Raw genomic sequence first — 13,648 nt, forward strand, 5'->3', positions numbered from 1 at the left:
CCCTTGGGGGTGCATGTCCCCACCGAGATGCAGGAGAGGATCTTGAATGGTGAGTATGTAGATTTCTTGTACTGGTCCCCCTAGATAGGGAATCTGTTGATAGGCCCCGAAGGGGGGATCCCCAGGAGGGTGACAAGTCTAAGCAGATACCCCGCACATTTGGCCAGGGGTTGCAGGGGTTTAATGTTTAGCTAGCGTGTTGGTGCGTCGTTTTCCAGAGAAGGCTAGCTCCCTGTTTGGGTACCCAGATTTAATCTGGGGAGCCTATAAGATTTACGGGGGCCAATGTTGGTTTCGGTATGACCAACAATTTCGTAAAAAAATGGAGGCATGCCCACAGATGGATTTTAGCATGCAGCATGGTAGCCTGTGGCTTCTTCTTATGACGGCGTGCCGGACGTTGCCCTTTCCTGGGTCAGCCAGTGCGCACACTGCTGCATCAGCGGGACACAAGAGAGGGGTCTGCTGGCTCTTCAACAAGAGCCAGTGCAAATGGTTCAGCTCCTGTCGGTTCTGTCACGAATGCTCCCATTGTGGAGGAGCACCCTGCGATGTGCTGCTTCAAAAAATGAAGACAGACCCCTGGAAGGGGAGCCGTCAAGGAGGATGTACCTAGAAGTGAGGCCATGCCTCGGCCGGTATCCCAATAAGCACCCCGCGAGGTTCCGGAGGGGGGTTTAGGATTGGGTTTTGGATACCTTGTTTTTTTCTGACTTTATTTTTTGCGGAAAATTTGAAATCCATCCGAGGTAAGGAGGATATGCTCCAGGTCAAGCTTGACAGCGAGGTGGGATTAGAGCGGATGGCTGGCCCCTTTGACTTCCCTCCCTTCCCTAATCTGCGCATGTCGCCATTGGGGCTAGTACCCAAAAAAGAGGCCGGCTCCTTCCGATTGATTCATCACCTGTCCTACCAGGCTGGGGGATCGGTGAATGAGTACATCGGGAAGGAGGTGTGCCGAGTGAGATACGCGTCCTTCAATAGGGCGTTGGAGTTGGTGTGGGAAGTGGGCGCGGGAGCGCAGCTGGCGAAGTCAGACATCGAGTCGGCATTTCGCCTGTTGCCAGTGTTCCCAGAGTGTTTCCACCTCCTGGGCTGCCATTTTCGGAGTTGCTATTACTACGATATGTGCTTACCCATGGGGTGCGCGATTTCTTGCTCATACTTCGAGAGTTTTCTTTTCTCGAATGGGTCACGGTACAGCAGGCGGGGTGGAGCTCGGTCACGCACTATTCGGATGACTTCCTGTTTGTGGGGCCGGCCGGGTCTCTGGCGTGCCAGGAGTTGTTGGACTCCTTTCGGGCGGTAGCTAAGGAGTTTGGGGTCCAGGTCGCCAAACAGAAGACTGTTGGCCCGTTCGCTGTCGGGATCTCGGGGCCCCAATCTCGGGATCGAAATTGATATGGTTCACATGATTTTTGGGTTGCCAGAGGATAAGATGCCGGTTCTTCTAGAGTTATTGGACAGGGTAAAAGGGGCTGTGAAGAATCCCCCTCCATTCATTCGGTACTTTCCCTTCCTGCTACTTTATTCATGGATTTATTACTGTGACGAAGTGCCCTTCGCCACTTGTGCCTGGAGAGGACTGCTTGCCCGCCTCTTGCCCTGTGACTATGGACCCTGGGAGATTTGGCCCGTTAAATTCAGTATGATAGGAGTTATGTATTTTTGTATCCTTTTGTGCTTTACTGGTAACAAGTGTTCAAGGGAGTCTGCCTCTATCCCTGGATATAATTGGATTATTTTCCCCATTGTCTCCAGGATAGAGGGCTCTGTAAAACCAGTTTCGGCCAGATAGCCATGCTGCCAGCCAGGCCCCAAAAGATACTTTACTAACTTCTGAACCCCTTGTCTGATCCATGCCATAAGATAATTGAATCACAGGCAGAGGGGAGGATTTTGTGTGGGCTTTAACCTCTGTTTTATTGGCTACTGTAGATAACGTGTGTTCCCTCCCCTACATGGTAGCAGGGCATAAAATAAACTGTAGCTTGAATACCTGTTGTTTTTACTTCCAGTAAAGTTCTGTTCCAGCATTAAGCTTTGGCTCATGTGTGGATTATTTGGCGATGCCAGCAATATTGATTCCTTTGGACTATTGGGAATATTATTTTATGGGAAGAAGGGAATGCTTGACGGAGTAAAGCACTGTACCATCACAATTGGTGGCAAGCGGCGGGATTTTTCCTTCTTTTTCCCTGCACAGAGGATTCAAGGAAGGCACTAGTGTATAGTGCATGGAGGGCAACGCTAGCACTCGTGCAGCGACCCTGGCTTCAGAGGAACTCAAGGGATAGAGCTAGCTACGGGCAGCGTCCCTATCCCCAGCAACATGGAAGAGGAGTTCCACTGGAGGTTACAGCAGCACTTGGCCCAACAGAATGGGCCTGTATCAGAGGAGTGCATACTGGACTGGAGAGAGGTCACTCGTAAGGAGTTATGGTACGATGCCCTGTATGAGGTACAGCGGTGGCGGGGTGAGAGTCTCCCCAGTGAAGAACAGCGGTTGCAAAAGCAAGTGGCCCTGCGGATGCCCTTCCTGGGAGAGCAGCCCCTGGAGGAATGGGTAAAGGAACTGGAGCACCAGGCATGGCAGGAGCTATGGCTGGAGGATGCCTACCAGGCGCTCTGGTGGTATATGGCACAGTGTATACCCGGGACAGCCGAGCATGACAAGCCAGAGGGAGAGGAGTTTGATGGTCCTGGCTTGTTATGGGAGTCCTTTGCAGAGTCTGACTTCGGGAGCCCTGCACAGACCAGACTTCAGGATATTTTTTACGAAAGGGAGGCTAGGCATGACTGGGATGACCTCCATGAGGTAGAGCAAGACCTGGCTCACCTAGCAACCCTGGAGTGGGAACTGGAGCAGGACTACCGAAATCTCTTCCACTCCATTGGGAAGGCTCAGCAGGACAGCAAGGTGACAGACCCAGATCCAGACCCTTTCCGCTGGGAAGATATCAGAGGTGTACTGGGAGGAACCCCAGGCGGCAGGTGGAGATGGGACCGAGGAATCTCCACCGGCCCTACAGGGATGCTGGGTACCCAGTCCAGATCCCCAGCGGCAGTGCATCTCACAGGGAGAGGAGACGCCCGGTCTCTCTCCCCAGCGGCGGCCTGAGTTTCAGGAGGAAGTGATGGCAGATCACTCCACCGTACAGCAACCAGCGTCCTGGGGAGGGGAGGCAACCGGCCTCCCTCTCCTCCACCAGCCAGAGGTACCGGAGATAGTGGACCTCATGGACTTGACCTGGGGACGCACACAGATGGCAGGTGGAGATGGGACCGAGGTCTCTCCACCGGCCCTACAGGGACGCTGGGTACCCGACCCATATCCCCAGCGGCAGTGCATCTCACAGGGAGAGGAGACACCCGGTCTCTCTTCCCAGCGGCAGCCTGAGTTCCAGGAGGAGGTGATGGCAGATCCCTCCACCTTACAGCAACCAACATCCTGGGGAGTGGGGCCAGCCGGGCCCCCTCTCCCACCGCAGCAGGAGATACCGGGTGAGGGGGATAACAACTCCAACTACACTGGTGCAGATGGGACCACGGTCTCTGTGCCAGTCCTACAGGGATGCGGGACGGGCGATCCACATCCCCTAACCAACCCCTCAGGGATGCCAGGAGGAGGAGGTATTCGAAACTTTCCCTCCCCAGCTACATCCCAACTGGGTCCTAGAGGCAGTGGATGAGCCTACGATACCCACTGACCCCCTCCCAGCAGCAGAGTTGGCATCTGGGCAGAGTGCAGTTAGCCTCTGCCCTCCCTTTTCCCCTGGTCCAGAGCCTGGCTTACCACGGGGTACCCCAGCGGAAGAGCTGGCAGCAGGGCAGAGTGCCGCTGGCCTCTGCCCCCCAAGCAGCATCAGCAGTTTGCCTAGCTGCACCAGGGAGATCGAGGGTGTTGAGCTGTCCCACTACAAACTTGAACCTACAGGCCAGTACTGGTTATGGTGGTGGGCTACTCTGCTGATTTTTCTTTGTGGGTGGGCTGCCTGACTAGCCTAGGTACTGACAAACGGAAGGTCAGGTACCTGCGCGCCTGGAGAGGACTACTCGCCGGCCTCTTGCCTTGGAATTATGGACCTGGGGAGGTCTGGCCCTTTGAATGCTGTATGTGGGCTGGCCAGCCAAACAGACTTATTCTGGGACTAATGACTGGCAGTCCCGTCAGCCCCACTGGACCTGGAAAGGTCCAGTCATGTCTGCCGGAGCAGGGAGTAAAAGTGGGGCAATTGTGAAGAATTTCCCTCCCTGCTACTTTATTCATGGATTTATTACTGTGACGAAGTGCCCTTCGCCACTTGTGCCTGCTTGCCCGCCTCTTGCCCTGTGACTATGGACCCTGGGAGATTTGGCCCGTTAAATTCAGTATGATAGGAGTTATGTATTTTTGTATCCTTTTGTGCTTTACTGGTAACATGTGCTCAAGGGAGTCTGCCTCTATCCCTGGATATAATTGGATTATTTTCCCCATTGTCTCCAGGATAGAGGGCTCTGTAAAACCAGTTTGGGCCAGATAGCCATGCTGCCAGCCGGGCCCCAAAAGATACTTTACTAACTTCTGAACCCCTAGTCTAATCCATGCCATTTTTTGATATGTTGTTCCCCTGAATGGATTGATTGTGAATTTATAATTTTTATGTGAATGTGATGTATATTTTAGAAGTTATGACTATGCTGTAAAAACTGTATTTTTCCTGCCTGTGATAATTGTATTTTCTATTGTATAAGATAATTGAATCACAGGCAGAGTGGTGGATTTTGTGTGGGCTGTAACCTCTGTTTTATTGGCTACTGTAGATAATGTGTGTGTCCCTCCCCTGCATAGGAGCAATGCATAAAAGAAACTGTAGCTGGAATACCTGTTGTTGTTACTTCTAGTAAAGTTCTGTTCCAGCATTAAGCTTTGGCTCATGTGTGGATTATTTGGCGATGCCAGCAATATTGATTCCTGTGGACTATTGGTAATATTATTTTATGGGAAGAAGGGAATGCTTGACGGAGTAAAGCATTGTACCGTCACAATTGGTGGCAAGCGGCGGGATTTTTCCTTCTTTTTCCCTGCACAGAGGATTCAAGGAAGGCACTAGTGTATAGTGCATGGAGGGCAACGCTAGCACTCGTGCAGCGACCCTGGCTTCAGAGGAACTCAAGGGATACAGCTAGCTACAGGCAGCGTCCCTATCCACAGCAACATGGAAGAGGAGTTCCGCTGGAGGTTACAGCAGCACTTGGCCCAACAGGTTGGGCCTGTATCAGAGGAGTGCATACTGGACTGGAGAGAGGTCACTCGTAAGGAGTTATGGTACGATGCCCTGGACGAGGTACAGCGGCGGTGGGGTGAGAGTCTCCCCAGTGAAGAGCAGCGGTTGCAGAAGCAAGTGGCCCTGAGGATGCCCTTCTTGGGAGAGCAGCCCCTGGAGGAATGGGTAAAGGAACTGGAGCACCGGGCATGGCAGGAGCTATGGCTGGAGGATGCCTACCAGGCGCTCTGGTGGTATATGGCACAGTGTATACCCGGGACAGCCAAGCATGACAAGCCAGAGGGAGAGGAGTTTGATGGTCCTGGCTTGTTATGGGAGTCCTTTGCAGAGTCTGACTTCGGGAGCCCTGCATAATCTTCTCTTCTTCTCCCCACCCAGACTTCAGGATATTTTTTACGAAAGGGAGGCTAGGCATGACTGGGCCGGTGCAAGGATTTTTGCCGCCCTAGACAAAAGAAAGATTTGCCGCCCCCCCCCTCTCCCACCTACCTCCCCCCCCCCCCACCGTGACATCGCAATGCCCCATCCATATGATCTGCCATATGAACTAACGCCAGTGCTGCACACAGTGTGTGAGTGTGTGTTTACATTAAAAAGCCTGCAGGGACAAACTATAGACACCAGAATCACTTTATTAAGCTGCAATGGTTCTGGGGACTATAGTGTCCCTTTAATGTGAGGTAAATTAGAGATTAGTGTCACTAATAACATACTAGATTGCCTACTTACAGCCATATGAGGATGGTGATGGGCTCTGGCTGCAGTCTGGCTCCACTGGTCTGGTGTGGAACAGGATCTCTGGAGGCTGTTTGTAACTGTGGTCACAAAATTCAATGTTCTGGGAGAACGGGAAGCAGCTCCATTTTTTGGGGCTCCTTACATAGCTCAAGGTCTGGGCCCCAGGGCCTGACGGTGAGTATGCCCATAAGGCCCACCCATAAGTCCACCTAAATGTTCCACCCATGAGTTCGCTCACAGGGAGTGGAGTGTGTAGGGGATGTGTTATATGTTACTGTAGAGAATCTAATGTGTGTGCTTATGGAATGTGGTGTATAGGGATACCAGTTTGTGTAGGTGATGCAGTGTGTTTGTGTGTAGTGGAAGCAGTGTGTTTTTGTGTAAGGGATAGAAAGCAGTGTGTGTTTGTGTATAAGGGATGTATTGTGTGTTTCTTGTTGTGTGTAAGGGATGCATTGTGTGAATCTGTGTTTGTATGCATAAGGGATGCAAAGTGTGTTTCTGTGTATATAAGGGATGCAGTGTGTGTGTCTTTAAGGGGTTCGTTGAGTGTGTGTAAGAGATGCATTGTATTTCTGTGTCTGTGTAAGAGAAGCAGTGTGTGTTTGCATGTGTGTGTAAGGGATGCATTGTGTGTTTCTGTGTATATGTGCAAAGGATGCATTGTCTTTATGTGTAAGGGTTGCATTGTGTGTATGTGTGTGTGTGTGTGTGTGTGTGTTTGTGTAATGGATGCATTGTGTGTTTCTATGTGTGTAAGGGAAGCATGTTGTGTTTCTGTGTGTAAAGGGATGCATTGTGTGTGTGTGTGTGTGTGTGTGTGTGCGTAGTGTGAAAGAGCTCCCTGTCCTGCCCCCTGTCCTATAGAGCTCTCCCTTCCATCCCTTAGAGATCTCCCCTGCCCCTTAGTGGTCTCTCCTCTCCCCCCCACCTCCCTTAGTGGTCTCCTTTTCTCCCGACTTTCCATTAGTGATCTCTTGTCTCCCCTTTAGTGGTCTCTGCTCTCCTCTGCCTCCCCTTTCCATCAGTGGTCTCTCCTCTCCCCCCACCCTCCCCAAGTGGTATATTCTCCACCCCCCTCCCTGTAATCCTCTCCCCCCTCCCTCCCTGTAATCTTCTCCCCTCCTCCCTATAATTTTCTTCACTCCCCCCTCCCTCCCTGTAATCTTTTCCCCCCCTCCCTGTAATTTTCCTTACTCCCCCCTCCCTCCCTGTAATCTTCCCCCCTCCCTCCCTGCAATATTCTCCCCCCTCCCTCCCTGTAATCCCCCCCCTCCCTCCCTGCAATATTCTCCCCCCCTCCCTGCAATATTCTCCCCCCCTCCCTGTAATCTCCCCCCCTCCCTGCAATATTCTCCTCCTCCCTCCCTGCAATATTCTTCCCCCTCCCTCCCTGTAATCTTCCCCCCTCCCTCCCTGCAATATTTCCCCCCCCTCCCTCCCTGCAATCTCCCCCCTCCCTCCCTGCAATATTCTTCCCCCCTCCCTCCCTGTAATCCCCCCTCCCTCCCTGCAATATTCTCCCCCTCCCTGTAATCTCCCCCTTCAATATTCTCCCCCCTCCCTCCCTGCAATATTCTCCCCCTCCCTCTCTGTAATCTTCCTCCCTCCCTCAATGCAATATTCTCCCCCTCCCTCCCTGCAATATTCTTCCCCCCTCCCTCCCTGCAATCTCCCCCTCCCTGTAATCTCCCCCTTCAATATTCTCCCCCCTCCCTCCCTGTAATATTCTCCCCCCTCCCTCCCTGTAATCTCCCCCCCTGCAATATTCTTCCCCCCTCCCTCCCTGCAATCCCCCCCTCCCTCCCTGCAATCTCCCCCCTGCAATATTCTCCCCCCTCCCTGCAATATTCTCCCCCCTCCCTCCCTGCAATCTCCCCCCCTGCAATATTCTTCCCCCTCCCTCCCTGCAATATTCTCCCCCCTCGCTGTAATCCCCCCTCCCTCCCTGCAATCTCCCCCCTGCAATATTCTCCCCCCTCCCTGTAATACCCCCTCCCTCCCTGCAATATTCTCCCCCCTCCCTGTAATCTCCCCCCTTCAATATTCTCCCCCCTCCCTCCCTGCAATATTCTCCCCCTCCCTCTCTGTAATCTTCCTCCCTCAATGCAATATTCTCCCCCTCCCTCCCTGCAATATTCTTCCCCCCTCCCTCCCTGCAATCTCCCCCTCCCTGTAATCTCCCCCCTTCAATATTCTCCCCCCTCCCTCCCTGTAATATTCTCCCCCCTCCCTCCCTGCAATATTCTTCCCCCCTCCCTCCCTGCAATCCCCCCTCCCTCCCTGCAATCTCCCCCCTGCAATATTCTCCCCCCCTCCCTGCAATATTCTCCCCCTCCCTCCCTGCAATCTCCCCCCCCTCCCTGCAATATTCTTCCCCCCTCCCTCCCTGCAATATTCTCCCCCCTCCCTGTAATCCCCCCTCCCTCCCTGCAATCTCCCCCCCCTGCAATATTCTCCCCCATCCCTGTAATCCCCCCTCCCTCCCTGCAATCTTCTCCTCACCTCCCCTGAAGCGTGGCCGAGCTCCTCTCCGGTCCGCGGTACAGAAGTTTCTGTTTCCTGTACCCGGCCGGACTGACAGGAAATGCACACTGAGTGTGCACTTCCTGTCAGTCCGGCCGGGACCGCGGACAGGAGAGGAGCTCGGCCACGCTACAGGGAAGGAGAGGTGAGGCAGTGCGGCAGCCGCCTGAGCGCTCTTTATAGAGTGCTCAGGCGGCTGTAGAATTTAAAGGGCCGGCGATGGCCAGCTACATCCTAGGGGCAGTGGATGAGCCTACGATACCCACTGACCCCCTCCCAGCAGCAGAGCTGGCATCTGGGCAGAGTGCAGTTAGCCTCTGCCCTCCCTTTTCCCCTGGTCCAGAGCCTGGCTTACCATGGGGTACCCCAGCGGAAGAGCTGGCAGCAGGGCAGAGCGCCGCTGGCCTCTGCCCCCCAAGCAGCACCAGCAGTTTGCCTAGCTGCACCAGGGAGACCAAGGGGTATTGATTCCTGTGGACTATTGGGAATATTATTTTATGGGAAGAAGGGAATGCTTGACGGAGTTAAGGATTGTACCGTCACAGGGGCAAAGAAGGTGCAATTGCGGCAGATGTACGTCCTTTTGGGTCACCTGACTTTCGCATGTCGGGTTCTTCCCATGGGACAGACTTTCTGTCGTCGATTGTCACTGGCCACGGTAGGTATTTGGGAACTGCATCATTTCATCAGAGTGAACAGACGTATGCGTGCGGATTTACAGGTATGGAGTTCCTTTCTGGGCACCTACAATGGCCATTCCTGCTGGCTCAGAGAGGCTGCGCCTAATGCTTTGTTGGACCTGTTCACAGACATATCTGGCTCCATGGGATTTGGGGCATTCTTTTGTGGGCAGTGGTGCACGGATGCATGGCCAGCAGGCTGGAGAGGGATGGACATTATGCGCAACCTCACCTTTTTGGAGCTTTTACCAATCGTGGTGGCATCGGAGCTCTGGAGCGAGGAGTTACGTGGGCATGTTGTAGTTTTCCACACAGACAACATGAGCGTGGTCCATGTCATTATGCGGGCATCGTCCCCCTCCCCTACGGTGTTGGCTTTGCTTCGGCACTTAGTGCTGTTGAGCCTGCGGTTCAATGTATGGGTGAAGGCATGTCATGTTCCCGGGGTGTTCAATGTGGTGGCTGATTCTCTGTCTCGGTTGCAGTGGGACTGGTTCCAAGCAACTGCGGCAGGAGCGGACCAAGTGGGTCTGACTTGTCCTCCATCATTATGGGACCTCGTTTCGGAGGTCTGATTGTAACGAAAATATACCCCAACTCGCAGAATTCAACTCAACAAAAGACAACACAGAGGAGAGATACGTCTACCGGACCTTAGAATGGCCGAACTCAACATATATGAGAGGAGACAGAGTCAGGAACGATCCGAGGTCAAGGGCACAAAGAGACAGCGTAAACTATGACTAGCCGGGGTCTGGTACACAGAAAACAGTAAGCCGGCAAACAGAACAGATAAGGAATAAGAGAAAACGTAGTCAGAAACAAAGCCAAGGTCCATACGAAGGAACACAACTGAACACAACAAGCGCTAAAGGGAACTGCAACAGAAACCACGATAGGGCAAGGACTGAGGGAAAAAGGTGAGTATAAGTACCTTAGTAATTAATGTGATTGGCTCCTGTCATATCCAGTGTGGCATGACAGGGGCCAGTGGGAGCCCTTTGCCAATTTAGGCTCCCACTGTTTCTTTAAGAGCGCGCCCGAGACCCGCGGCGCGCTCTTAGATTCAGGCGGTACACGTGACCGCTCCTCGCGGTACACGTGACCGCTCCTCGCGGTCACTGCCCGCCTTCCTGTTGCAGCCGTCGGATGAGCCGCGCGTGGCTCGTGCAGCAGCAGGACCGCGCGCGGCTCGAAGAGAGGACCGCGTCCGGCACCTGGAAAAGCACAGTAACGCTACACTGATACAGCTGGTGTCGGAATCCTTGTCCCGGGCGTCATGGCGTGCCTATCGGTCGGTGTGGTCTCAGTGGCTGGCATTCGTGGATGAAGAGCAAAAGGTTTCGGCGGACGTGGGCTGCTTCGAGGTCACGCTTCTGCTCCTGGCCTCTTACCAGTCTCAGGGTAAGTCTAGTGCTGCGGCGGAGCGGGCTATGGCGACTTTGTCCTTTTTATTCTGGTTCTTGGGGTGGAGGGATCTGTCTATGTAGTTCAGTATACAGAGGGTGTTGAAATGATGGCGGGTCCAGAAGGGTAAGGATCGTCGGAGGCCAATTTCGGTGGACCTGCTAGGGTGTTTGCTGAGAGACCTGCCGAACGTATGTACTTCTGACTTCGAGGTGTTGCCTTTTAGGTTATCCTTTTCCCTATGTTTTTTCGGTGCTTTTCGGGTGGGGGAGCTGGTGGCTCCCAATTTGCTTCCGAGTCGCCCATGCGGCTGTCGGACGTTCACCGGTTGGAGTTGGCGGTGGAGCTCCTGGTCCGGCGGTCAAAAACCGACCAGGCGGGGGACATGGGTGCAGTTGTTGGTAGCTTACTTCGCAGTTAGACCTAGTTGGGTGGTGTTGTTGTTGGTTGGGTCTTTGTTAACTCGTTATCAATTTTCCAACAGGTTAAGGGCAGTCTTGCTGGCAGGCGGTGGTGACGTGTTGGGATACTGGGCCCACTCCTTCCGTTTTGGGGCTGCCACGCAAGCAGGCATGTTAGGGTTTTCAGAGTCTGCAATTAAGCGTTTGGGCAGATAGGAGTTGGGGCATTATCGGTTGTACTTGCGACCGCACCTGTTGTGATTTTTCTCTCTCGTAGGTCTCCCATGCTTAGTCTGGATCCTGGTCACTCTTATGTTTATTGGGCAGTGCACAGAGCAGAGGAAAAGTCCTATGGGAAGAGGCTTTGCGTTTCAAGTGGCCAGGGTTCGGTGGCGAGGCGTTCGAGGGCTCTCCTGGGGGCAGTTTTACACAGAATGTGTGGAGTTACGGAGGTTTGTTTCTGGGCCTGTTACGTTAGTGGTTCATGTTGGGGTGGATGATTTGGGTCAGGAGCAGACAGTAGACCTCATATTTCGGATGAAGCAGGACTTGGCCCGGTGTATGGCTCTCTTCCGAGACCTCACACTTATTTGGTCCGAAATTGTTCCACGCCCATGTTGGCGGGCATTGCCGCATGCCTGCGGTATTGAGTGGGTGCAGCGACAATTGAACATGACGGTTGCCAGATTTTTTTGAAGTCTCGGTGGCATAGTGGTCCGGTACGTGAAGCTTGAAGGGGATAACTCAGATTTAATGCGGAGAGATGTAGTCCACTAATCGGCCATAGGGCTGGATATCTTTAACTTGGGTGTACAGTCTGGTGTGGAGTTGGCGCTGGTGGCGGGGGGCACGATGCAGACAGGAATCGAGCAGGGTCGACATCGCGGTGCCAGTGTTCCTGGCCAGCACATTGAAAATGGAAGTAAATGATGAGTCAACTTGGGGAGTCGCAGCCTGCAGAGGGCTGATGGCGGTAGGCAGACTGATACGGTCTGTTATAAAGTTAATAAAGCTGTGGCCGTTGCCCTTACCCATAATTATGGTGTGTTGTGTTTATTTGCGGAGGGCAATGGGAGATGGGTATTGGGGCAGCAGTCATGTTTACTCTGTGATCACACACTCATTCAAGATTTTGAATAGTCTGCCAAGCGAAGTGTTTTTTGTTTGTTTGTTTTGTTGTTGTTTTTTGCATTACATAGCAGCATATACTTGGTTAATATACTTGGTCTTTCCTCCCTCAAGTGTTTTTACTCCTGTGTCTGTCTCCCTCCAAGTCAACGGTGCTACCATCAGCTCCACCACGCAGACTCGCTGCCTAGGTGTTCTCTTTGACTCCGACCTCTCCTTCAAGCTTCATGTTCAATTTATCGCCAAATCATGTCATTTCCATCTCAAAAACATTGCGCGCATCCGCCCCTACTTAACGCCAGATGCGACTAAGGTGTTGGTCCATTCCACTGTCCCTTCTCGCCTTGACTACTGTAATCGGCTTCTCAGTGGTCTTACGTGCTCCCAACTTGCGCCGTTACAGTCAATAATGAATGTGGCGGCGGGGCTCATCTTCCTGTCCGCCCGCACCTCCCATGCCTCACCCTTCTGTCAGTCCCTACATTGGCTTCCTATAAAATATAGAGCTCAACTTAAAATTCTGGTTCTTGCTTTCAAATCTCTACATAATGCTGCTCCCACCTATCTATCCTCCCTTATACACAAGTATGTCCCGTCTTGGCCCTTACGATCTGCTGAAGACTTACGTCTATCTTCTGTCCGTACTCCCACCTCTGATGCTCCCCTTCAAGATTTCTCAAAGGCTGCACCATTCCTGTGTAACTCGCTTCCCTCCTCCGTTAGATGCTCACCCAGTCTCCACTCCTTCAAAAAAACCATAAAAACCCACTTCTTCATAAAAGCGTATCAATAAAACTGTTAATAGCTCCTGACTGATTCCTCTTCTGCAACTGTCACTAGTCCTTACCTTTTTGTGTCATTTTACCCCACTCCCTCTAGCATGTAAGCTCATTGAGCAGGGCCCTCAACCCCTCTGTTCCTGTGTATCCAACTTGTCTGGTTACAACTACATGTCTGTTCGTCCACCCATTGTAAAGCGCTGCGGAATTTGATGGCGCTATATAAATAGCATAATAATAATATATTTATATTCAAATTATTATGAATAGCTTGCTGACACAAACGAAAACAGATTAACATTTCAAAGTCATTAAGGAATTGTTTACTTTTGCCTGTTTCAGAAAACTAGAAATTGAATCTAAATTGCTATGTTAATGTGTTATTATCTTTAATTTAGTTTGCCAACAGTATGTCTGTTTACATTACATTTGTTAATTTGATGTGACACCAATGTAAATCAATAATATTGTTTACGTTTCTCTGGCAGGACTTCCAAAGGCTGCTATTGTATCCCAAGGCCGACTTGTAATGAGTATGTCACTGGCTACATTATCAGGTTTAACATCCCAAGATGTGATGTATATACCTTTACCTCTTTATCATGGTTCTGGACTTATGATTGGAGTCCGTGGATGTATCCAGCAAGGTACAGTACTTTACCCCTCTTAACACCTTATCATGTAGGACCCTGGGTATCCATCATACAAATTGTGCTGCATAG

General features: G+C 52.1%; 1 pseudogene; it reads left to right on the forward strand.

Annotated features, from left to right (window-relative positions):
* The window catches only part of LOC134603374 (long-chain fatty acid transport protein 2-like), a 71,014-nt pseudogene that overhangs the window by 21,834 nt on the left and 35,532 nt on the right, over nt 1-13,648 (forward strand).

The sequence above is a fragment of the Pelobates fuscus genome, chromosome 3 (assembly GCF_036172605.1).
Source record: "Pelobates fuscus isolate aPelFus1 chromosome 3, aPelFus1.pri, whole genome shotgun sequence".
Taxonomy (NCBI): Eukaryota; Metazoa; Chordata; class Amphibia; order Anura; family Pelobatidae; genus Pelobates; species Pelobates fuscus.